Genomic DNA, 26574 nt, shown 5'->3' with positions numbered 1-26574 from the left:
CCTAACTTAAAAAAATAAGCAACCCTTTTCCCCGACCTTCCCTAGTTAATCCCAAGTTTAATGCTTTTTTTAAAATTTAACTTCTTTAGTTGGGTACAAGACTATGCCATTTCAAACTAAAAATAAACAAACAAACAAACAAAAAAATTCTTTTCAAGGGATGAACTGGAAGGCATTGGAAGGCATTACGAAGACTATTTAATTTACTACATGTAATTTTTATCATACAAAATCATCTTTTTGTTTGTTTGTTTATTTTTTTTATTTTTTTATTTTTTTTCCCTAGCATGACAGAGAGCTTTAATATCAGTTCGCCTTGGCATTCACCACACATCTAGTGGCAAAGCAGACCTTAATTCCACAGCATGCAACACAGGTTTCCTAGGAAATGATAGGTACCAAGAAATACTAAGATGAGGGGATTTAAATGATAACAACTGCATTGAAATCTGGGGTGCAAAAATTGATATACTGCGTAAGTTGCAAATCATGTGATATTAGTACATTTTTTTGTGAGTTTTTGAGTACATTACTTCCAATAACTGTAACGCTATGGAATTGCTGGTCAAGAGTTCTGCACCATGTAACAAAAGCCCTACATATTAATTAAACAAGTTTTAATGAGTTTTTACTTTTAAAAGAACTCATGGACTGCTGTGTAAATAAAGGTAAAACTTTGTTTTTGATCCACTGGTGGCATCCATGCCCATGGCTGGGGGGTTGGAACTGCATGATCTTTAAGGTCTCTTCTAACTCAAACTGTTCTGTGATTCTATGAACACTTTAAGGAGTTGCCTGTGATATGGCAGATAACAAATCTGTCCTACAGACTGCAGACTTATCTGTAAGCTGCACTCACATGTTCAGATGAAAACTGAGACACAGGATCTTGCAAAAATACTCTCAATGTACAGGAAATTTCTAATGGACAACTGGGAATTCTGTTAAGGTAGAAAAACTTAAAAGGAGCAATATCTGGTGAGTTTGTGAATTTTATCAGACCCATAATTTCCTGTTTCTTGAAATATTCTGATCTCCTCCAGAGTTTATGAATTATAAATAGCTACAAAACAGTAATTATATTGTGGTTAAATATTTATGTGTTTTTTCAGTAGTTTTGTAGAAAAATCATTACATCAAAATTTAAGTGAGTGGTTCCCACAGTGTACGGCTCAAATACAGCCATACTCTGTGACCCAGCTGTGATCCAGTGTAGCTGGGATTCAGCAAAGTGCAGTGGGTGGAAAGTCAGAAAATGAGATGACTGAAGTATGAAGAGAGAATGAAATGTATGTAAACCTTTAGGGCAACAGAAATATGAGGTAGGACAGGGAGGCGTGAAAAGTAGTTTAAATTTTGACCATTATCAAGGCTAGAATTTCCTTGATTTCTATGTGGTATAGTGTAATAATGTTTCAGTTCACAATGAAGATCCTACTACTGACTCAATAGCAAGTGACAAAAAATGGTAGACCAAGTGTTGATGTGCCTACAGCTACGGAGATGATGTTCCTACTTATTCATGTTCTTCATCTCCTAGATGCACGAGTACAAGAAGTTCTGCTTTCAGCAGTACAAAACAAAACAAAACAAAGCAAAACAAAACAAAACAAAACAAAAGACTGAAATCAAACTTGTGCATACAGAGTTGCCTGACATCACATTTCTACCTTCTTCTGTGTTGTAAACAGAGCACTGAATTAGGGAGCAGAAATTCCTGATTTTCAGCTCATGAGACATATCCAACTCACAGTCTTCTTTAGGATGGTGGAAGACTGAAAGTGCCACGGTAACTTTTAGTTTGATTATAAAACAGAGACAAAAAAGAAAAGAAAAGAAAACAAGGTATGAAAGAGTGGACTGGGGCAGTCCTTCTTGATAAGTTAGGTAGTTTAAAAGGGAAGATACTGTCCCTTCAGAAACAGAAATATCATTTCAAAAAATCCTCTTACAATCCTTGCATGCTACAAAATTATCAGATCTACCCCTTGCACCAGTTTTTAATTTCCCACTGTGTGAGTATTGCAATTAATAAATTGGAGGACAATGCCACATTTTTCAATTGAGTAATCCAACTATTAAGACTTTCTGTTGCCTTTTGGACACTTAAATATATAAATTATAAATAATTGACCATTTTTCAGAATCATGACGGAAAATATTGGAGTTATTTGTAGAACACTGTCAGTGCATTCATTTTGGAGTGTATATCAGTAATATTTGCAGGGTGGAAATGAGATGCAGGTCAAGTTAATGAAGCTATTGAATAGGAAAAATTAGAAGCTCTAACAGACAGAATAATAAAATATATATGCCATGAGGAGCAGAGAACAGAAGAGTGAGCAAAAGTAATGAGGTGAAGAATAGCTGTGCCTGCTTTTCACCATCTGTGTTACAACATCAGCCCCTAGGACAGGGTTCCCATTGTATAGCAGGCTGCACGAAACTGGAAGAAGCTGGAGAAGAATGCCTCCTCACAGATGATCTGATGCTGTAATTCCACATATGCTGCTGCTTGGATAAGCCACTACTGTTGTACATTTTCACTGGAGTTGGTAAAAAAGTTTGTGCTGGAAAACAGCATGAAATACTTTACAGAAAAAAGAGCTGGAATCCCCATCAACACATCATCTAGACTGCATGATGAGGAAAAGGTTAACATGAACATCCATTTCTTGGCCACCTCTACAATGTATCTTGGTTACTTGGTTAGTTTCAAAAGGCAGGAAAAGATACTGTATATGCGAGATTAAAGAACAGCTACAAGTTATATATGAGAAAAAAATAAAAAAGACAAAAAACTGTGAGTAAGATGCTAATGTATCTCAATAAACAGAAAAGCATTTTGTGTACCATGGTTAGTCAGAGCAAATGCCCCTGGATATTGTCCTCAGAAGTCAGTTTTTCTGGAAAGCACACTCAGATACTCTGTAAATCCCCAAATACAAGCAAACTAATTTAGATGTAGTATGAGGTTTGGCACCAGGGAAAGAAAAACTTTACAGTTTATGGAACTGTCTGACAGTTTCTAGGCAGAAAATAATGGGTTTGGAGAATTTTAATTCTGTGGCAACCACAGCTCAATGTGCTTCCCACCATCCCTGCCCGGTAACAAGATATCTCAGAAACAAATTGGTGTCATTAATGTAACACTCCCCTTGAAAACAGTCTGACTCCAGAACAAAAAGTTTAAGCACCATAAAAAAATTAAAAAAAAAGGTTTTCAACTTGTCAAAAAAGCCTAATTTGGGGACAAGATTTCTTTCCTTAAATAAAAGTCTGCCTGGACAATTGGTTTCAAAGCAATGAGTGGCAGGCAGCCTGGTTATGGTGCTCTGCGGTAGATTTGGACTCCTGAGTCCAGTTCTTCATCTGGACTCCTGCCTAAGTCTGCTTCTGGCACAAATGGTTTGCTGGAGAACCAAACCCGGCTGTGTGCCAGCACAAGCTGGAGCACTCCCTTTGTGTGCCGTGACTACAAACTTGGATATGCCATGGTAATGTTTTCTTGATGAGGTGTGCACACTTTGGGCTGATCTTGAGTAGAAATGGAAAGAGCTCAGAAGTCCTGCTTACTTAGTAAAGCAGGGATTACTTTCTTGGTAAAAATGCAGATGCAAGTGGTACCATAAAACTGGAGGAAATGGGCAATCGACGAGCTTCTCAGGCTAATAAACTATCTCTCCTCTAATTATACCTGGTGTAAAAACCTTGAGACAGTTACTCATACATTTTACAAGGCAAAATAGCAAATGAGCTGTGCACTGAAATTCCTTTGCATAGCAACTTAGGAAATCACCAGTGCTCAATTTTTATTTAATTTTACCACATTTTATGTTCTTCCAAAGTGCTGCATCCTGCAAGCAGAATATGCAGCTCATGACTTGCTGGCTTTGGGAGCTGAACTAACCCCAAATTTGAGTCATGAGTAGGAAACAATTCAGTTGTTCTCTGGGGTGAAGAATGGAAAGGAAAAGGCATGTGTTGATTAATGCATTGCAGCACCGATCCACCCTTTCTTTAATTAGGGGAGTGGAGTCAAACAATTCCTCTGCCTCACTTCATATGGAAAACTGAATTTGTCTTTGGACTGTTACTATAAAGCCATGGATACTCCCACAGCATCTGAAACAAAGGCTATTGATGCTGGACAAAAGCCATTCCCTGGTTTCCACAGGCACTGGGTGAGGCTCAAACTTTGTACACTTTGGACTAAATTAACTGAATAACTGAGGTAAGCTGTGCTGGCCATCGCCAAGGATCAATATTTGAAGGCAGCACGAGTACCAGAGAGTTCACGTCACTAGGACTTTTGACAAATGCAGAAATTCAGCCCCCGTATTCAAAACTTACCAAAATTCTGCACATTTTGAATCATAATGAGTAGAACTTCTTTCCATCTGATAACATTTGTGTATACAAACCTGTGTTCTACACACTTGTCTAACAGACATTTGCCTGCATTCCTTGTTTGTTAGACCTATTCTAACAAGAGGAAATAAAAGACTTCTTGGGTCTTGCAGCTGAAAACAGCTTTTGAACTGAAGTGAATCAGGGTGCCTTTACTGGAATGAATAGACCTTTCAGTTTGAACCAGCCAAGCACCAGCCACTTTGGGGCTGTTTTTCTGGAAATACTTTACCAGAATTCATCCCCCCAACAAATACAACAGTAATTGTCCCGGGCTGCTTCTGTCCGGACAAGACCAACAGACACTGTCTTTGAAAGGAAAACCCTCTGGTCTTTTTATGGTCTGCATCTCTGGCAGACCCAACACGCACTTTTTTCCAGTGAAATTACCGTCTTTCTGTGCTCTGCCAGTTTTCTCCCTTCATTATCTTTTATTTCCCGTCATTTCCCCCTCCTCCCTCGCTTGGCTCTCCAACCAAGTCTAGTGGTGCGGGGCCGGCGAGCTACTGGCCCTTGAGGCTGACGCCAACAACGGGATCGGGCTAGGAGGATGCTCGGAGCACGGGGCGAGCAGCACAGGAGCATTCCTCCCATTTTCCAAGGATGCCATGCACCCGGGCTACGGGGGAGGCTGCTCTCAGCTCTCGGGGCCAGTCCTCGGGTGCCCAATTCCAGCAGCCTTCCCCCTGCCCCCCGGTGCCCTTCCCTCCCCAGGCAGGGAAAGAGTCGGGCTGCCGGGTGCCGATGCTCCCAGAGGGGGTGACCGGAGCGCCTCGGCCACCCGCCCGCTGGGACAAACGCCACCCGCCCGGACAGACAGCTCGGGTCTTCACTCCGGGAACAGCAGAAGGTGAGCTCTGGGACAAGGCCACCCCCGCAGACCCTCGCAGCAGCACTGAACACCCCTCCGTGCCGGTGTCTCCCCGCTACTCACCGGTCTCCCCATCCACCTCTTCTTCCTCCTCCTCCTCCGCCTCCTCCTCTTCCAGATCCAGCAGCACGTCCGCGTTCGCCGCCTGCATCTCGCCCCTGGTGCCCTCTCCCCCCGGCCCCGAGCTCCCCCGGCCCCTGCCCGTGCCCCGTGCCCCGGGCGCCGAGCGCGGAGCCCAGGCGGAGCCCGACCGGCGGCGGCGGCCCCGGGCTGCGGGGCGGGGAGGGGCCGGGGGGGGGGGGGGGACAGGGGGCGGCCCCGGCACCTTCCTGGCAGCCGCCCCGGGGCCGGCGGCGTCCCGGGGCTGCCCCCCCTCGGTCCCCTCAGCCCCCTCCCCGAGCGTCCTTTACAGAACAGGGGGCGACCCTCAGGGGGTGGAGGCGGAGGGAGCTGGAAACCTCTCCTACCTCGTCAGCAGCATCCCGAGCCAGTGAAAGGGGAACGTGGGAAGAGCATCGTGGTAGTCGATGTGATTTTTGACCCCCTCCTCCTTTTTTTTTTTGCATTTGGCCATATCAGACAATTGGAGATGTCATAAGTGGGTCAAATGTCATCTTAAAACTAATTAGGAAACAGTTTTATATTATTATTGTCATTATTTTTTCCTAACAGGACCCAGAGCAAAGATTTGCCCCAAATGCCTCTGCTTCCACCCCTATGTTTACTCTTTGAAGATTGTCTCAGGACTTTAACCCCCTGGGTCTTAAAGGATGTCAGAGCATGCACTCAGTCATTGAAGAGCTCAGCGTTGCTCGATTCTTCATAAAACCTGAAGCATGGAACAAATAAATAAATAAATCCACATGTTGGCAGGGTTGTTTGGAAAAAGTTGCAGAAGTTGGAGTAGGAAGGCTCGAGGACCAAATTAGACAAAAAGCCAATCTTTCGAGCTTTACAGATGTATTCATCTCACTTGGCTGTTTTGCAGGTGAACCATTGTCCTCATCCCCATCTCAGTCTACAAGTAGGAAATAGGAGAATTTTGCAACACAGGGGGTGAAGAACTGTCACTTTGCAGAAATGCTGCAGGGGCAGAAGTGCTCACAAAGAAAGGATTTGAAGTGCTCAGCAATGTGCAAGCCTCCTCACATGTCCTGGTTCCGGGGGAGAGCAGAGGTTTGCTGAAACTGGAAGGCGTCTGGAGGAGTGCCCAGAGAGGAGCTGGACTGAGCCTGAGCAGTAGGAAGAAATGGAAACAATAAAAGTGAATGAGCAAATGTTAGCTGAAAAAGACTGGGAAAATGGATTGAAGGAACAGGGAAGTCTGGCTCAGAAAAGAAGAAACAAGCAAGATAATCTTCTTAGTCTGCATTAAGTAACCTATAAGCAATCTGTTTGCAATCTCTACTGCTGACACCAAAAAAAAACACAAACAAACAACACAAACAAAACAACCCACAGTACCCAGGATGTTTAAAGTGTTTAAACAAGGAGGTGGACCAAAGCCATTTGTCAGATAAGCTTGTCACTTGTCATCAACTGTTGACAAGCGGCTGTGGGTCAGAGTCACAGCAGGGCCTGGCATTGCAATTAATTAAGTGTAAGAACTTCCTGACAAAAATGATTGAGAAATTTAACTTAAGTTTTGGAGCAGCTCTGCTTAGTAAAGACCCTACCACACAGATCCCTGGAAAAGAGAAGTTGTCTGTAAGGACATCTGTGTAGTCTGCAGAACTGTGAGTACCTCTCTCAAGCTCCTTGATGCAAGCACCAGTATCAGCAAACCTGCGCTGTCAGCACCACCTGGCCCTGCCTGTTTTTCTCACTGTTGGACAGATAAAAAAAGCATCTTGGACATGGACCGGGGCAGGAGGGCAATACCAGGAGTGGGTGATGCCACATAGTAAGACACAAGTTTTCTTGTGTCCCAGGTTTGAAATATGGCATGGCACAGCCAGTCTGCTTCTGAAAATCTTCAACATGTGCTTCACTCATTGTCACAACCACTTGTCAATGCAATTAAAAGGTTGCAAAGTGCAGCCTTTTTAAAAATATGTGCAGGGAAGAGGAGCATTCCAAAAACAACCTGCACACAAAAAGTTTTTTTTAACTGGATCCTACTAAAAACACAAGTAGAGCATCTACCCTCTCAGTCCTGCTCTCACTGCAAAGTATCCCCCAGCATTTAGAGGACATAAAGGTTTTGCACGTTTCATTCAGCTCTCAAAACCCGAACTCTGTGTTTCAGAGATGACTTTAAGGCAGAGTATTGCAGTTATTTGACAAGACAAAGGGAGTACTGTGTCTAAAAATCCCATAAAGCTTTATGAAAAAGCATAGCTATTTTTTTCCCAATTTTTATAACTGATGCAAATATTTCCATGTATACTTTTGGCAAAGTACCAATGAAGCTTAGTTTTGATACTCCTGAAAAATAGAGATAAAAAAAAAAAAAGCAAATGAAGAGAAAAATGCAACAGCACCACCCTGCTGCCATCTCTTTGTCAAATGTATAATAGCAGAAGCTCTGCTCAGAGAGATGCAGTTATGTAATCTCTAGTTTTAAAAAAAATAAATAGTTTTTTTCAAAAGTTAGCTAAAGTGAAAAGGTTGGAGTAAAAAAATCCTTTTTTTTTTTTTTTTTTTCCCAGTTCAAGCATGGCTGTTTCTAATTTTATTGAAAAAGAAATAGGAAAACAATAAAAACGTTTGAACATTCCTGGTAGTGAGAAACAGAGCAGGAGCCCATGGAGCCAGTGGAAAAATCGCCTCCATGAGCAGGGGTTTCGTGGCAACCAGCAAAACAGAGTTCAGGAAGGGACTTCAAGAGATTGTTTAGTCCAGTGGTGACAACATTTTGGCACAGGCACCAGGCCTATAACTGACATAGATTTGGGCTGGCACTGGGACCTCTGAGTCACAGTGACAATAAGTTTGGTGCTAAGCACCAAAAATATCCCGTCAGTCACTGGGCTAGTCCAGCCACTGGCACTGCGCCAGGTTTGGATGTATACAAGCAGTCAGTGACGAATACTTGCTGGTCATGTGAGGATCCCATAATGCCTCAAAGTGAGCTCTTTTCAGGGTATTACTCCTTGCAATACTTACACAAAATCATTTTCCTGCAGTTGAAGCTCTTTTTTCTTGTCCTTTTTCTGAGCATCCATTGAGAACAGCTGGTTGTTGTCCTCTTAATAATAACATATTCCAAATGGAAAACTATCACCTTAATTTACCTGGAGCTGTTCTCATCCAGATTACAAAACCCAATTCTTTCATCCTTTCAACATATATCATTGTAGGTACTTTCCTCTTGGTAAGAAATTAGTGTACAAATCTCATATGAGACTCTATCAAAGGAAAAGGTGATATTATTTTACAAAATCTCTAAATACATCAGCTTTACACTCACAGTCTTCTCCTCAATGATTTCCTTCACTTACACTCCCACTCCTACACACTCACAGGAGCCAAGATGTATGTGTTCAGGTCGTCTGTCCACAGCCACTTATGTGCAACACAGGAGGAGGTGGCTGGAGAGTCTTCAACCTTGGAGCCCTTCAAAAGCCACCTGGACATGGTCCTGGGCAGCTTGCTCTGGGTGTCCCTGCTTGGGCAGGGCCTCAGGCAGGTGGGCTCCAGAAGTCCAGTCTCAACCATTCTATAGAGGGATGCCAGGTGTCAAGCATTCATCACATCTCTTGCGCAAAGACAAACTGATTTTGGGCAGGTCTCTCATAATTCCCAAGAGCTAAAGGTTAGTATGGCATGATTCTTTTGTATCAGAGTTTTGAGAGTTCTGGTTATTTCCACCTTTAGCCAAATCTGCCTTCAGGCCACAGCCTGTATACAATCAATTTTACTGCTGTGGACTATGTCCTTCTTTATGAACATATATATATAAATATGTTCATAATATATATATATATACATATATATATATTTTCCCCTACTATCTTAATATTCCTATTACAAGCCTGTGTCTCTGTATATCTTTCTTCATCATCTGACACTTTCCCAGATAATACACTGCCCAGCAGCAATTGCAGAATTCCAGGTAAGAACTCATCCAAAAAAAAACTGAACACAGTTTTTGTATCATCTGGAATGTGATGCTCCTTCTAATATGTCCCAGAGTGACAATTGCTTTTTTTTTTTTTTTTTTTGTAGCAGTATCACCTTGTCAACTCATATTTATATTGCCCTCTGCCATAAATCTTAGATTAATTTCTGCAGTTCTGTTGTCAGGCTATTTTCCATTTTGTATTTCTGTATTTGATTTGCTCCTGAGAGGGCACTTGTTGCCCTTACTTTTGTTATATTTCCTCCTTTGATCAACTCCTTCTCATTTGTCAAGGTAATATTGAATTCAGATGTCTTTCACCATGCCTGTGAACTGCTGAGGGACAAAATGCATACAGCTTAAACCACAGTCATTTCAGAATAAAGACCAGGAGTGAGCAGCAAAAAAGCATTCAGTCAGCAGATTTGGAGGACTGGTAGATCAAGTGTACTTAAAAAAACGTGGAAAGAGTTTTGTAGGAAAGCTCTCATTGTAAGATACTGTATTAAGGCTACTATAGCAACTCATATCAGTGCAGATGAAATTTAGGAAGAACAGCAGTGGACAAGTATCATTGCATAAGGTATTCTTTGAGGGTATGAAGATCAAGTGGTCCATCACTGTGGGATTCATCGCAGAACATGGGGATATTCCTATTTTGCATTCTTAGGTAGAATGAAAGAAGTAATTGTCCCAGAGACCAAACCAAAGTTTATTGTTTCATAAGACATTACACTTTTTAATAACTGCTGAGATATCGTACCTGATAGTGGGTGAATTTTAAAACATTACAGAAACAGTTTGAAACTCAGTAACAGAAAAGAGGGTATTTGAAATACAATACTAGATAGCCTGCAAAGCTCTGTTCTAATGCAGAAATAAATTCAGAGAGAAAAGATACAGAAATAATTAAAAAAATGTTCATTCACCACAAGAAATTCCAATAGGTGCACCAAGCTTTTCATAAATTTGCTGTATTAGAAGTCAGTAAAAGAAGGTGCAGGAGAATGTACTTTCAGTTCCCCAAAACTTGTGTGTTTCCTGGTCCTGTTATGTTAGTGCTTGCAATCTGTTTGAGTCTAGAGAAAAAAAAAAAAAAAAAAAAAAAAAAAGAGCACTGCACTGAAGAGTTTTGAGTTCATTTTGTTTCATCAAGTACTTTTCTTTATTTCAGTATGATTCACAGATAAGGAGAACAATGAAGCATTAGGGGAAATTGAAATTACTCAGACCTTGTACAGCTGCAGTATTTTTCTTTCATTTTGGTCGTGTTTCCAATCGTACATAATCCTGCCAGACTTAATTTTCGCTCTTGCATGCAACCTCCAGTCTGAGATGACAACTTCAGTCTCTCTTGCCCTCTATTGAAGTGAATTGGTAATAACAATTGCCAATAAAATGTGAGTTACAATATGTAAAGGAGGATATGAATAATTGATCTCAGACCACTGGCGTGTGTAATTACTTTATGTAGAAGTCTCATAAGTGCTGCCAAATCTGCTGGCTCCTACCTATGTATTCGTTTTACCTTCTTTCACTATCTGCCAATAGTGTAGGATATACACATGACAATTTTATGGCAAACTTTCAGCCTGACATTTTTAACATGTTTAATACAGAGCTTTTAATTCCTAGGGAAGGTCTGTACTTGGCCAGTGTATATCTTAGAATAATAGACTCAACGTTCAAGCAGTTCTATTTCTCTAACGTAAATGCCTCAATTCAAATAGTTTAGAATATGTAAAATTCAGGGAGTTAATAGGGTTATTTCATCAGGTGAATTATGAACAATTACATACAGTCATTTTGTTTGTAACGTACCATAATAGCTTTATGATGTTTTAACTACACTTACAAAAACATTTTAGTCCTCTATCTGTCTGGATATCCTGAATTTACAGGAAATGACTCTAGCAAATCTTACTCATTTCCCAAGAGAGAGCACATTCTCAGTTATCCAGTGCAAGCCTTCACTACACCAGAAAAATTCCTATAGGTAGGTGTTGTGGAGGGCAAAGTGATCTGCTCTGGCTCATTAGTTCATATACTGTATATTATGGACATTACAACTCTTTTTAAAGCCAGTGAGAGTCCCTCTGCATGGTGCTGCCCTTCACATGGGCACACTGCTTAGAATGAGCTGAGGCATCTGGGCATCATGCTCGACTGATGGAGAAGGTATGTATGCCCAATGCTTGTGAGACTGCAAATAGATGTTGTCCTTTGTCCAGATTTTATGGGTGTTAAGGTCAGGAGGAGTTATGACACAGCCAGACTAACTAACACAGGCTGCATCCCCTCTGCTCATCATCACCATCTCCCCTTATCACGGTGGCTGGTGCATCCACACTGCAGCTGTTGTTCATCTTTGCTGCACTTCCAGGGAAGCAGCAAGTAAGTGCTCCCTACATGTGCTTTCAAAAAGGCTCTGTGCTTTTTGGTTAAGCAAAGTGTTTTCAGTGACTGCTATTGTGCATCTCCCCTACTACTTGCAGGTACAGATTTTCCATTACAAGTTGAAGAGAGGGGAAGAAAGAAGAATTCTGAAATCAACCCTGCAATTAGATAAGTGAAGAGTTAATTCCAGAAATACTTCATGGTACTTTTAAAGACACTTTGGTTCTACGCTGTGACTGTGAAACGATCTTAAAATAACTTGTCAATAACTATAGCCTGCAGGGATAGAATAGGACCTTCTGGCTTTAATGAAAAAACTAGCAATCAAGCTTTGTAACTCTTCACTTACAGCTGAAAGCACGTATATAAACACACAAGTAAACACTTAGCTACTGTTTGATTCATGTTTGTGGTTTTGATACTCAGCTGTTCCTCACAACAGGTGCAGCAGGTGGTCTTTTGTAGAGAGATGCTTCAAACTCCTTTGGCTCTTTTCCAGCAGAAGACAAATAATTTCTTTCTGCTATTTTCCAGATCTGATTTTTTTTTTTTTTTTTTTTTTTTTTTTTTTGTATCAGTATGGGTAGTTCTCCTGCTGAGGCTGGTCTTCATTTATTTGCAATGGTCTCTAATCTAATCTGCAGCAACATCCCTGTTGCTGGATTGTTCTGCCGTAGTTGTGTACATCAGTAGACTCCACAATTCGTGATGTGAAAGCTTGCTGTGACAGCTGGGCTTTAATGTTTGCACAAGAGCTGGAGGAGCATGTGTCTGTACAAGTATATGAACTCTCCTTCCTCTGTTCTGTGAAAAGAAATGGTCTTGTCACCAGTCCTTCCTCCTTCTCCACTCTCTTGTGACATGTTGCACTTCACTGCATTTCATCTTTATTCCTGAAGGAATTTTGATAGGCAGATAAGGAGACTCCTGATCCTCCTTAAAGAGGTGGAAGGAGGGAGACTTTTTCATGCTGGTTTGGATCCCCAGGAGGGAATACTGATATGCTCTGCAAAGTCTCTGTATTGCACTTGAAAGAGAAATTGATACTTTTTCATGTATCAAAATGTAAGATAGATAAACATTCTTATTTACTAACTATAAAGCATTTCAAATATATATTTATATATATATACACACACAGTGAGAGACTTTCCTAACTTCAAGGTGTGAGTCAGTTTTAAGCAGCTTCTTTTTTTCTTTCCCTGTGTCATTTTGGTCTCTTATTTGCTATAAAAAAGTAGCTTATGTGAACCTTAAGAATTTAGTTGGATAAGACTGGATAAGGCCCATCTGTCCCAGCCCCTGCCCAAGCAGGAACACCCAGCACAGGCTGTCCAGGACCACATCCAGGAGGTTTTTCAAGATCTCCAAGGAGGAGACTCTACAGCCTCTCTGGGCAGCCTGTGCCAGGCTGAGCAGCCCCAGCTCTCCCAAAGTCTCCTCACAGGAGAGGTGCTCCACTCCCTTCATCACCTTGGTGCCCCTTCACTGGTGTCTCTCCAGTATGTCCACGTCTCTCTCAGACTGGAGGCCCCAGAACTGGAGGTGCAGCCTCACCAGCATTGGGGAAGGATCATCTACCCTGACCTGCTGGAGAGAGCAGCCCATGGACCTCATGCAGCCCAGGACACCTTCAGCCTTAGCAGCAAGGGCACAGTGCTGTCTCATGTTCATATTATTTACCAGACAGATGTAGGAGAGGAAACACATCAGGCTTACTAGTTTCTCAAGGAAGCTGGGACCATAGACTTACTTAACCTTCCTTTTTCCTTGTGCTTGACACCTACTACGATTTTAAAGCAAGGAGTTTGGTGTATTTCTTTCTACAGCTTGTCACTTCAGGCACCTCGTACAGGCTGCTGCACAGCCAGGAACGTCAATGCTTTTTGGTGCCTGGGATCTGATTTTGTTACAGTTTCCTCCTTTGGCCACTTGCCAGAAAATCACCTAGGAAACCCAAGTACCAGTTACCATGGTCACTTAGAAGAGCATATGTTTCCTCCCATTGCATTGTGTATCAGTAGGAGGAAATCCACAAGCTTTTTACCTGAGTAAGTTCAGTAGGATTTGACTCAAAGAGCTGAATCCTGACCTTATTTCCTCTATGAAATCCCTGGTGAAATTGGTGGAGCTCCAAAGTGTAAACAAGGGCAGGATATGGCTTTACATGAGTATGCCCACAATTGTGAAATAACAGCTTACAAATGTCTTGCCTTTGACACACTAAAGAAACTCAGGAGTGAGCTAAACAAGAATAACATGGAATCTTGTTCTCCCCCAAACTCAGGTGAGTAAAATTGCATGGACAAGAAAGCATTCACCTGATGTTTGAGGAGAAAAGCACACCAGACCACAGAAACAGCAGTAGCTGGTCAAACTGAAGGCGTGACTGTGCTGGTATCCTGTATTTAGAAACATCTCAGGGATCATTGTGGGAAAAGTATAAGAAATAGCACAAGCATTTTTCCTGGCTGCCAGGTGCCTGAAATCAGCTAGTCAGGTTCAAGCACTGTGGGATCAAAGGCTAATAATCATCCAGACGGGGAACTTAGTGACTTCCTCTGAGAAAAAAATAGAAATGTTTCTTAGTCTGGTGTGTGAAGCCCTGAAGTTCCTCCTCTTTGTCACCGCACACACTGCAGCAAAAGCACCCTCACATCAGGTATTGTATTCAGGCCAGGAGAAATATAGCAAATCCATAAAACTTTTCTGTAGCCTGACCTTTTCCCTTCCATCTCAAAGCTAGTTTCCTTCTGAAAGGTGCTATAACCACCTTGCAGAAACAAAGTGCCTAACCATATTGTCCATAATACTGATGAACCAGTGGATCACAGAATCACAGAGTCATCTAGGTTGGAAGAGGCCTCCAAGATCATCTAGTCCAACGATCATAAAATGATCAAGGCCATATTGTGATCCTGCAGAGTACTAGAAAGCCTGTTTCACACTTTTCAGCAGTTTTCCAGATCTGCAATTTGAAGCCATTGAGGTTGCTTGGTGAACAGTAACTATGCTCATTGCAATTGGAAATGAATGCCTCAGAGTAAGAAAACTTCCTCCTCATTTACATTTACATTGACCATCCTCAGAAGTGGATTTAATGCACCAAATCACTACAACTCCTGATTTTTCATTTTTACTTGTCTTAACCTTCCACTCTGAAGCAAAATTATTAAACACTAAATCCAAAGTCAAATATTACAGGAATATTTTCTGTTAAACTTGATGTTTCAGTACTGGGATGTGAGTGGAGATGCATCACTGCCAATGCACAGAAGGCTGTGAACAGATTTAAGCTTATTTTGCCCAAGCTATGAGCTGACTAGATGCCAGTCAGTCAGTCCAGAAACTATATAAACATGGTAGCATGCCTGATGTACTGCTATTACTGTCTAAGCCAATGTGCCCTTGCAACCCAAAATATCCCTGCATATTATCTTCCGCTTTTTACTGTAGTATGCAGAAACTAAATTGTACAATTGCTGCAGCCCTTTCAAAAACTATATAGATCATCGCATTCAGGTGATAGAATTCAGGTTGTTTGGGGCATGCTTCGTCCACACCGGATAGCCCATTAAATCATGCTAACTCTCACAGTAACACATCTGTGGAAACTGCTGTTCAACTATCAGTTGGTTCCCCATTATGTGATATCCCTACAGGACACCTGGGATGCTTTTACTGTGTTTGTACTGCCATCAGCAACTTTCTTTCTCCTAAAAGCAGATGATGGTGTTCAGTAGCTGTAGCTCAAGTGAAGTGCTCACCTCTGCATTGATCAATTTTGTGCACACCCTGCAGAGCCCTGGATAGAGCAACAGCCTTTTATTGTTAACTAGCAAGAAGAAAATTCAACTTTGCTTACATTAACTTGCAATTTCACTTCAGAAACCTCTATCTACACCTTTATGACCTACTTTTCTTTTTTTTTTTTTTTTTTTTTTCAATTTTACCAACACACTTTAGTATTGCATGAATTATGAATTTCCTAAACTGATACAGTAAATTCTGTGGAAATGCTGCAGCATTGCCTTTATCATAGTATGAATGTGGTGCCATGAGGATTGGTTGTGCCTCAAGAGTTTGTATTACTTTTAGTGATTTTTTTTTTTTTTTTGAGTGATATACTCCAATTGTTCTGTACTTGCACTGTTCTTTCACTGTTCCAGCAGAGACTGATATGGGGCCTGGCTGACTAACTTCTTTGCTGGGAGATTACCTTCCTTCTAATTATCCATCCCTGAACTGCAAACATCTGTTTCTTTTAACCTCCTTTCCCCTTAACTGGACAAGACTAATATTAATTCTGTTAAAGTAAATTTCTGGCAAATTTCTTTTTAATACTCCATTATTTTCTGGTGCAGTTATTTAACCAGGAGAAACTTGGCTTGGCTGTGGGAACGTGGCATGTTAAACAATTTGTCACTCTTTGTAAAATGACTGAAAATAATTAAACAAAATTAAATGACTGTGATATTAATTAAGAAGAATTTAGGAGATTCCAAAATGCTGGCTGGCTGCACTTCTTTAGTGGGTTTACCCAGTGAGAATGTACTTTAGTTTACACCTCATAAAACAGCATCACATGTTACTTTTCCCCCATAAATCTTATCCGATCCACATAATAACTAGTGCTCAGGATTTGAGCCTCATCTAGCTACAGGATAACATCACAGCTCTGTAATGGGAAGCCATATCAATAAGTGATCCTGGCAGAGTCACTTCAGAGAAGGAGTGTCAGAGCTGAGCCCATAGGAAAAAAACAGTCCCGAACACCAAAATGTACATGCATGACTGTTTGGCTACAGCAAAGTACTGAGCAGTTTATTCTCTGAATGGGTCACCCATTCTGTTGAGTGAATGAAGCAAAGGTCCCTTGGAGAAAATATCATTTTGTAATGTAACTGCAGTTTGGGTCATATTGTAGGTTGCAAAGGACTTTTCCAATTTGTAGATCCCTAATCTTACAAATCCCAAGTTTTTTTTTTTTTTTTTTTTTTTTTTTTTTTTTTCAACACCAGTCTTTTTGTGTGTGTTATACAAACTGGTTTAGGTTATGCATACAGCATTTGCAACATTTACAACAGAGTGGGAAACTTCTATGAAATAATTTCCCTAATTGTTTCCATGAGTGATAGACCTCAGCCACTGAAATGCCACAGAATATGTTGTAGCCACTTTTATTCTCAGCCACTGAAAATTGATGTCTCACTCCACACTGGATTCAGTTGCATCTGCATGATGAGTTTTGTGCTTCCAAATGTGACTGGTGGTTCTTGAGGAGCCTTATTCATCAATGCATACGTATTGCAGCTATCCGTGGATTCAGCGCTGTTAACTTCCTTTGCACTTGCCAGTGCACATTTATGCTGTGATTTAGCAGATTCATATGTATTCAAAGCTGGCAATGGTTGGTAATAGTTCTTAACACAAGGTTGAGCACTGGAGAAGAAAAGCACAGCATTTTAGCCAGGCATGAGGACAGAGGGCTGTCTTGGCAGTGATCTGCCCTTTCAGTTTGCAGCAAGAATCTTCATCTGAACCTCCACACCTTCTTCAGTTCACCTCAGCACACAAAAAACTTATTTTGATTTGGTTTGTTTGGGCTTGGCTTAGTTTCATTAACTGGGGGAAGATTTAAGTAAATCTGTTTGTTTAGTACCATTTGTGTTGTAGCAGCTTCATTTCACTTGGGAACAGATCTACCTCTGCCCACCGGCCGAGTATCCCAGATCCAGGCCAAGACAGTCTCCAGCATCTTACTCTTCCAGGTGCAGTGAGGTGCCATCCCCCCTCCAAACATGCCCCTCTGCTTAGGGCCCTTCACACATTTTTGGTGCTTGTGGCCTTTGACATACACTTCTCCCAGTCCCACAAAGGGCCCTTTGGGGATGTTTCTGGGGATGATCCTCCTGATGTGGCCTTCTAGGGATGAAGGAGCAGTGGTGCTCTGTGATATGCTCTGTGACATCTGAGTGTGCTGCCACACTAAGGCACATTAGACAGAACCACTCTTTAAAATCACATCCAGGCACATCAGGTTGTGAGCTGAGACTGATGTGCTGATGGGTAGGTCAGTGGTGGAAGGAGCCTAGTGTAAGACAAGAGCCTCCTGTGGTGACAAAGTGAACCAACTGAGGTGCTGAGCCACCTCCAGCTACAAGCCCTGAATTCCCAGGCTGGTTGTAACTTCTGCCTTTCAGTAACATGATGCTGTATTTTGGTCAGGTTTTATATTTCCTTTTGTAGAATAAGAACATTTCTGACTCTATAGAACTTTCAACTTTGACAGTAAGTTCGTACAAGAAGTTTTCTCTAGGAACCTTAGACCTTTGTAAAGATCAAATCTCTAAGTCAAAATTTCATTTTGAAAGATGGGTTCAGCGAGGGTTAGGTTGCATTAGCCTAGAGCTTGGACAAAATATCCTTGCAGCTGTAGTTATAACAGCTGTTTTTCATTTGAGACAAAATGTAAGAAACAGGAAAGCTCCTCCATGGTATTAGATAGCTGAAACAAAATCGGCTATTGCCAAGAACAAAGCAATATACACCACTGCAAGGATCGCAGATAAAAGAGAAGGTTTTCTTTGGGATGATTACAAATGCAGAGGTCTGGGCAGTTTGGTGGAACTAGGCAGGAAGAAAAGCAGCAAAACTATTGCAAATGTGGTTGTTCCACCCTGCTGGGAAGCTGAGCTCCACCACAACCACAACCACTCTCTCACTCCCCCTCCTGAAAGGAATAGGGGAAGAAAATAAGGGGGCTTATAAATAAGCTGCAGCTAAATAAGCTGCTCCCACAGGCAGCAGCTCTTCAAGAACTGCTCCCACATGGCTCTGTACCACAGGGTCCATTCCCCAGGAGCAAACTGCTCCAGCATGGGTCCCCCACGGGTGGGCGGCAGCTCCCCCCAGTCCCCCTGCTCCTGCGTGGGCTCCTCTCCACGGGCTGCAGCTCCGGCCCGGGGCCTGCTCCTGCGGGGGCTCTCCATGGGCCGCAGCCTCCTCCAGGCCACATCCACCTGCTCCACCGGGGGCTCCTCCACCCATGGGGGGGCTGCAGCATGGAGATCTGCTCCGTGTGGGACCCATGAGCTGCAGGGGGACAGCCTGCTCCACCAGAGGCCTCTCCACAGGCCGCAGGGGAACTGCTGCTGCCTGCCTGGAGCACCTCCTGCCCTCCTGCCACACTGACCTGGGGGGCTGCAGGGCTGGTTCTCTCACATTTGCCTGCTCCAATCTCCTGCTCTTGTACAGCATTTTTTTCCTTTTCTTAAATCTTCTCTCCCAATGCTGGCCCAACCAGCATTGCTCACTGACTCGGCTCTGGCCAGCAGTGGGTCCCTTTTGGAGCCGTCTGGAGCTGGCTTTGATCTGCCATGGGGCAGCTGATGGGCTCTGCTCACAGAGGCCACCTATGCAGACCCCCTAGTACCAAAACCTTGCCATGCAAACCTCATACGGCAGCTAGCAGAAGCATCAGAAAAACAATGGGATAACCAGACCAAGTACAAGACACATGGCCTTATGAAAAAGTCTGTAGCTAAAGATATCTTTCTGTGAGATCTCTGGTGAAAGAATTTTGAAATTGAGAAGAATGTGCTTGCCTTTATTTCATGACTTCTTTTTTAGTCTTTGTGTGTTAATAGAACAGAAGTCAGGGAAAAAAAATGACTTCAACATCAATTTTTCTTGAAGGAAACTTCCTTTAAGACCCCAAACACTGAATAGCAGTTTGTACCCAAAAAGGACAAGCCACTTCTGCAGTTTACCGCAACTCAAGTGGGTTTGATGTGGGAGGTAGGCTGAGGCAGTCAGGGTCCTGTCAGGCAGAGGGGAACTCAAATTGTAATCATTTAAATAATTGCGAACATACTGTAGCATGAAGCACATTGTATGAATAGGAGAGTAACAAGAACAGCAGATAAATGTCATTATAACCTATGCCTGTTTCATACCTCAGCTAGAGGTATGACTTAACCTCTCCTTCCCTTCTTTTGCACTGAGTTAGGATATGTCAAGTGAGGAGTGGCAGCATTTCTCCACAGAACAGAAGGTGCTTAGCCAGCAGGAGCAGAGTGCTTCAACTGAGTGAGCCTGGAGGAACCTCTCTTAAACCTCTTAAACCCTAACTGGGAAGAGCAATGCTGTTTCCAGACTAGCTTTGTCTTCTTTTTTTTTTTTTTTTCCTTTTTTTTTTTTTTTTTTTTTTTTTTTTTTTTTCTCTGGTCCTAGAAGGAGCTGTGTTGGGACATGGAAGCACAGTGGAAGACCAGTAGGTCTAACTCAGTCTGAGTATTAGACTCTCTTTCTTAGACTGATAGAATTCTTTCCTGAACAGCATCTTGGGCTTCCCTGAAGAAAGCCTCTTCCTGAATAATCTGCAAAGCATCCTCATGGCTTCGCCAGATGAGAAAAATCTTCCTTTCCTGTGAGGTCAAAGGGCCAGTATCTGTGGAGCACCCTTTTGACTGAACTAGTCAAAGTTTAAAGAGACTCCACACACCATGATGTAAAAGAAAGGCAATGGTAGTTGCAGCAGAAGGCCCTCAGGGGCTTGTGCAGACAAAATGAGTCACCAGGGGAAAATTGTATATTAAAGTGAAAGAAGGTAGGAAGCTTACGCCTGGAAGCACAGACTACCAGCTCCTGTGAAGCTTGTTTGTGCATTCGTTAGCCTGATCCTTGTGGGACTAGTTAGTTCTTTAGTGAATTTCCATTTCCTAGAGCTCTTTGAAACATTCTGTAGTTACATTCATGCCTGGAAATTCAGGATAGATTTAGTATTTAAAATGCATTTGTAATTTTTGGAGTACAGAATATGGGAGGAAGGTGCCAAGACCAACAGGTACAGATAGAAAACAAAGCAAAATGATAAATTCCTAAACATATACTTTCATCAAGAATGAATTACCAGATGGTTCTTGTTGCTTTAGTTATGGCCAGTGGTACAATGCACTCAGAAATTCAAAGGAGAGCTGCTGTTTCTTGTGAATAGAAAAATAGTAGTAAAGGAAACAATCTCAGAATAAATACCATCTTTACAAAAGAAAAAACCCACATCTTTCCATTAGCTCCTAATGAAACTAGAAGATGGGTGATAGCTGTAAAGAAAACAGAGTGCCCCTTGAAACGCGGCTGTTCTTATTTACATTTTGGAATACTTATGGCCATACAGATGTTACAGGCTTTGAATATCTGGGCATTCAGAAATTGCATTTTCCTGACTCAGGAGAGGTCACCATCATGCAAGCCAAACTGCTGGGATCTTTTGGGAAGGCTGCAGGAAGGCAGAGCTATGCACACAGACAAACAGTGTCTTTTGGCTGCTTTGGGGAGCTCCGGACCCTTCAACTGTGACAGCCAGCACATATGAACAATATGCAATTTTCTCAATTTCCTGCTGCCACATCAGCCCCCTTCAAAGATGGTCTTGGTGTTCACTCAAGGAGACAATTGCCTGCTCGATATTATGGACATTTGGGTGTTCTAAGGGGTCTGAATGATTCATATCGCTAATCAGAGCTATAAAGGACTCTTTTCCCCAGTCATACCTAGGATGGCTTATCATGGAAACATAGGTAATTTATTAATGAGTATTCATTAAGATCTATAAAATGGTAGGTGTTACAGTGGTATAAAAAATGGTGTATGTGAAAATAGCACTTGGTATGTGTAAGCTGATTCACCCCTGTAATGTCACTCACTATTGTCTGAAGCAAGCTGTTATTTAGAAGTCTAAGCAGATGTTATTTTACTCTCAGGGGAAAGGATGCCATTATGCATTTCAGCTGGAGGGAAAGACCATTATGCTTCAGAACTCTTTTCCAATTCCACGGAGATTAATAATTCCTGATGATTATTTAATTGATCTTGATCTAAGGATTAGAAGGCACTGACAGGCTGAGAAACATTCTCAAGATCAAAGGACAAGTCATTGACAGACCAAGGAACTGCAATGGAAAGAATCCAGACTCTCAGATCGGTAAAGAAGATTATGTTTTATCTGAGGAGCCTATCTGTAAGAATTGATCTTTATGGAGAAAGTGGCTAAATAGTCCAGCACTGAATATTTAGATTCTCTAAAAACAAACAAACAAACAGACAGACAGACCCTAACCACACTTTTTCATTAGCTTTGGATAAGGCTTTTCATATGTGTGCATGTAATAAAGAACATTAAATAAATTATCAGAGACATTATCATGAGGGTAGCATGTTTCTGTAGTACCAGGATTTTTTTCTACAGGGAAATATTTCCTGTTTTCTTAGGGAAATATCTTCAACTGCTTTATATTGAAGTAGCTCCTGTGATTCCAGTTGTGTTAGGAAACTTACACCTGCTCAGTATGTACACACGTATCTGTAATTTAGAAATAAACTTAAATTGCTACTGAAGGTAACTGCAAAGCCCATCCTAATACAAATAGAGTCTATTTTACTAATGAGATTAATAATATCAAATTGTCATAATCACATTGCAAGAAAAGAGCACGTAGTTATTTCATCTGGGCACTTCTGGGTTTCCCAAGTCTCTTTTGAAAGAGCCACGGCTTGTACAGCATGATTTTCCCCGCTGTATTTAGCAATACGTAGCTGTCATGCTAGTTCAATTAAACACGCACTCACTCATGCGTGCCCTGTGTAGGCACTAATAGCCACTTAACTAAAGTCACTTTTCGCCATAATTTATAGGCAGCCCTGGGGTAGCTCATTAGCTCGCTCTCACTGCTATTTATATACCCACCAACCTCGCCGGAGACGTGGGGGCTGGCTGCAGCCCCCTTGGCAGCAGGGCTCGGGCCGCTGCAGAGAAGCACGGAGAGAAGCGCTCAGCCTGCTGGTGGCAGCATGGCCTCAGCTACAGAGCACCGCCGGCTCTGCACAGCTGCACTCACCTGCCCCAGCAACCCGCACAGACCTGCAAAAAAATAGAAAAATAAAACAATAAAAAAAAATAGAGGTTGCTATTTTACTGGCTGGGGTTTGGAAATGCTAGTGAACACAGCAGGTGAGGTGATGAGTCTCCAGGAAAGTAAAAATACGCACGGAATCACTGTTTTAAAACCCTGGGGGGCTTTTGGCAATTAAAAAGCAGCAGAAATTTGTTGGCATTTTGATGGAAATTTGACCACACGCGGTGGAAGGAGGGAAGCATTTAGTATGATTTATAACCTCATGTACGCACTCTGTATTTGAATATACCGATATATTTCCCCTTTATGTAAAGTTTCTTTATTAAACAGGATTTAACTCATAACTTATACTGAACAATGCTCTGATATTTTTCCCCTGTAAAGGACAAACAGACAAGAAAGCACACAAGTGCTGGTCAGATTTTGGCTCCCAATCAATTATTCCAGTGCCCAGTACCTCATTTTTCAAAGGAAAGAAAAGCTTTCAAATTGCATAAATGAGCTTGCAGTACAGAAAATTTAGGTTTGCCAAGCCAGCTAGTGGGGTACAACATCAAGCAATAGTGATATTCAACTCAGCAGTATCTTAGAAACAGATTTCTTGAAAACTGTTCCCTGAAATAGGAGGTGTTGGTCACAGGGAGTCCTCGACATCTCTGTACTGGAAGAGGATTTGCAACAAGGAGAGGCTGTCCATTTGCTGTGTACCATACTACATGGCATGACGTATCATGAGAGTCCATTAATTCCTTCTGCAGATCACATGCCATATTGAAATTAAAAAATAGGAAATATTTAACAAAGAGAAAGTAAAGAGTGCAATCCTGAGCATTTAGGATAACTTCAAACTTCTTTTCTTGAGATTTATCCTCTTTCCTACCTCAGCTCACCAAATTCTCCCCATCAAAGAGGAAATGGTATTACTTTTTATTATATATATATAGTAAATATATAAATATAAAAAATATATTTATATAAATATAATATATACACATACATACATATATATACATACACACACACACACACACACACACACATATATATATATATATTTTTTTTTTTTCCCCAGCTGCTCTCCTCAGCAAGAAACCTCAGGTGCAGACAGAAAAGTGTCTGCCTCCACCAGCCATGTGTCAGGGTAAGTGGATTTTGCAGAGCCAGAGGGAACCTTGAGCATGGAAGGTCACTACATTAATGTCATGAGATGAACTTTTGCTGGAACTTTTTGTTAGCAACAGCAAAGGATGTAGGACTATGCAAAAACATTTTGGGGTTTTGCTTATTTGTTTGCTTTCAAATGCAAAAACTGAGTTTTGACCATGAATCCAGTGGCCTGGATAGCATTCTTTCTATTGCCTTTGCCAAACACCTAAGTAGAAGAAGTTACCTTAATTAAAAGAAGAAATGGGGCCCATGTGGGCAAATATGGTGCTTTAGGAATAATCTCCCAAAGCCCTGGGTGCTGAAGTAAAGTAACTGCATTCAAAGTGTTTGCTTTTATATTTCACAGCCTTTCTCGTCTGCTCTCAGCCACACAAAGATCTGTTTTCACTGTGACAGTCTGGTACTGAATCTGACTCACTAGACTGCAAATCCATTTGTAAATAAAAGGAATTCAGACGGCGTGCAAGCATTATGCAGGAGTATCTTAGATGTTTGGTTTTAACTACAAGGGAAATTATGTCTCAAGGGCTATATAAAAGAAGGAAGTTAGTGGTGCTCACACGTCCTGATGTTATCTCTCAGAATCCAAGCAAGGCTCCCCTCCAGCATGGTACAAAACAGGTTATACACTGACATGGTTTTGCTTAGAGCGTAGATCATACTCCACTTAATTAGATGGAAAATATTGATTGTTATATATTTTACACCTTTATGGTAGAAATAGAAGATACATTGTGCTTATCATTCTAATGTAAAGTTTTGACAATTTGCACAGGTCTGTGGCTGGAATATTTATTCTTCACTTTCTCATTGAATTTGCTTTAATTCTGTCTAAACAAGTGACTCTTGGTTGCCTCTACTCTTGGCAACTTTTGTAGGCAGAGCTCTCGCTAACACTGTTGTACTGAAAAATGTACCATTTTGGAGAAAACACACTCTTCCTGTAACAAATCCAGCTATTAGAAGAAAGGAATGACATTGGTGACTTCATCAATTACACTGTAACCTTCAGCAGATGCAAGCCTTTAGGGGTCACACTTGTGTCTCTGACTATTTTGAGTTGTGTTTCAAGTGAGCTGAGTCAGCCTCACAGGACCCACTCTTCTCCAACCAGCAGATGCAGACCAGGATTGCAGTGGCAGTTGGGTGACGAGGCTGGCCGCAACCCCAAATGGTTGTTTGCCAGCTGACTTGTCTGCTGGCATTAGTGCACCGCCTTGTGCAAAGGCTATTACTGGAAATGCATTTGCTGAGCTCTGTCATTGCAAAAGAATGTAACAGGATAATGGGTTATCGCTGTATTTTGCTTCTCTCATCTTTTCAGGTAGAGGATTGTACTGTGTTTGCTGTCAGACTATTGTAAAATGGCATATGTTATTAATCTAAGTGTATTAATATGAGGACCTGCATTAGACACTACATCATTCCCGAGGAAGGCTTCCAACAAAGCTAGAATTCTGTGTGCTTCTGGCTTTTGTATCCCTTTTCTGTTCCCTACCTCCCCAGGACTGAGATATATCACCTCGAATAAGATCTGTTCTGGCCCCGTGAGCAGTTACAGTGCTTCTTTGACTGCTAGGAGTGAGAAAAAGTTCAGTTAAAAGATGAGTGATACATGAAATAATACATCCTGGAATTAATATTCACAATGTATAGACAAGAGACTTCAAGATCTAAGATACACAGTAATGTATGTTCTCTAAAGCACGCTCCAACTTCTCAGTTTGCAAATGAGCATCTCTCTCATTCATTTGTATCAGTGTAACCCCAGGTAAACTTTGGTTTTTGGATTTACAGGAAAGGAAGATAGAACAGCATCTGGCTAGGAGACTTTTATTAATAACAGTAGCAGTATAAATGTTAAAATATAATTCAGAAGTTATACAGGTCCTGAAAGAGAAAAAGCATTATAAAAGTGTATCGCTTGCCTACAAATGGGATGTTCTGCTTCCATTCCACAAGACACTATGTATGTGTTTATACTCCTGCTCTTCAGAGCCCAGCACAATACAATAGATTTTCAAAATGACTAGTTCTTATTCAAAATTTGCATAGACAAATATGCCAAGCCCTTATATCTACGTAGAAAGATATAGGCTGAAATGAAACTTAACAATATAAACTTCAGATGTCTGTATTTTGCAAGTTTTTTTTTTTTTTTTTTTTTTTACTAAGTATGTTGTATATTTTACACACACACACACACACACACACACACACACACACACACAGTTCTTGTTCCTTATGGCAAGTTTTTATTCCTCACAGAGATGTTGGGAGATGGACAAAACAGTCACCAGAGCCACCTCTTTTCAAGTTCATGATTTCTGTATTTTTAGCGCAAGTGTCCTGCATGCTAGAGTGATATACAGTTGAGTATGAGCCTCTGAGTATGGATTGCACTTTCTTACTGAGTTAGAGAACCTCAGACACATGGTTTTCTCTGGAAAGCACCAATATATTTTATTCATGCCTTTTATTCAATGTCTTTTAAATGAACAGCACGAAGTTGCATACCATGCTAGCCTGAGGAGCCTCGTGATTAAACTGCATGGTATGAAACATCAATCAGAGATGAAATTGGCTGATCACAGCTCTAACCATCATATTCCAAAGACCACAAAACCTGAAGATGTTATCTCTTCCCATAACTACTACACCATCTGTACTAGACATCTTGAGACATGCAGTCTGATCCAGACCGTCAAAAATGAGAGCACGTGTTCCCAATCAATCAGTGCATCTCAAAG

Source organism: Aythya fuligula, chromosome 1, assembly GCF_009819795.1.
Source record: "Aythya fuligula isolate bAytFul2 chromosome 1, bAytFul2.pri, whole genome shotgun sequence".
Lineage (NCBI taxonomy): Eukaryota > Metazoa > Chordata > Aves > Anseriformes > Anatidae > Aythya > Aythya fuligula.
This window is presented reverse-complemented; position numbering follows the sequence as displayed.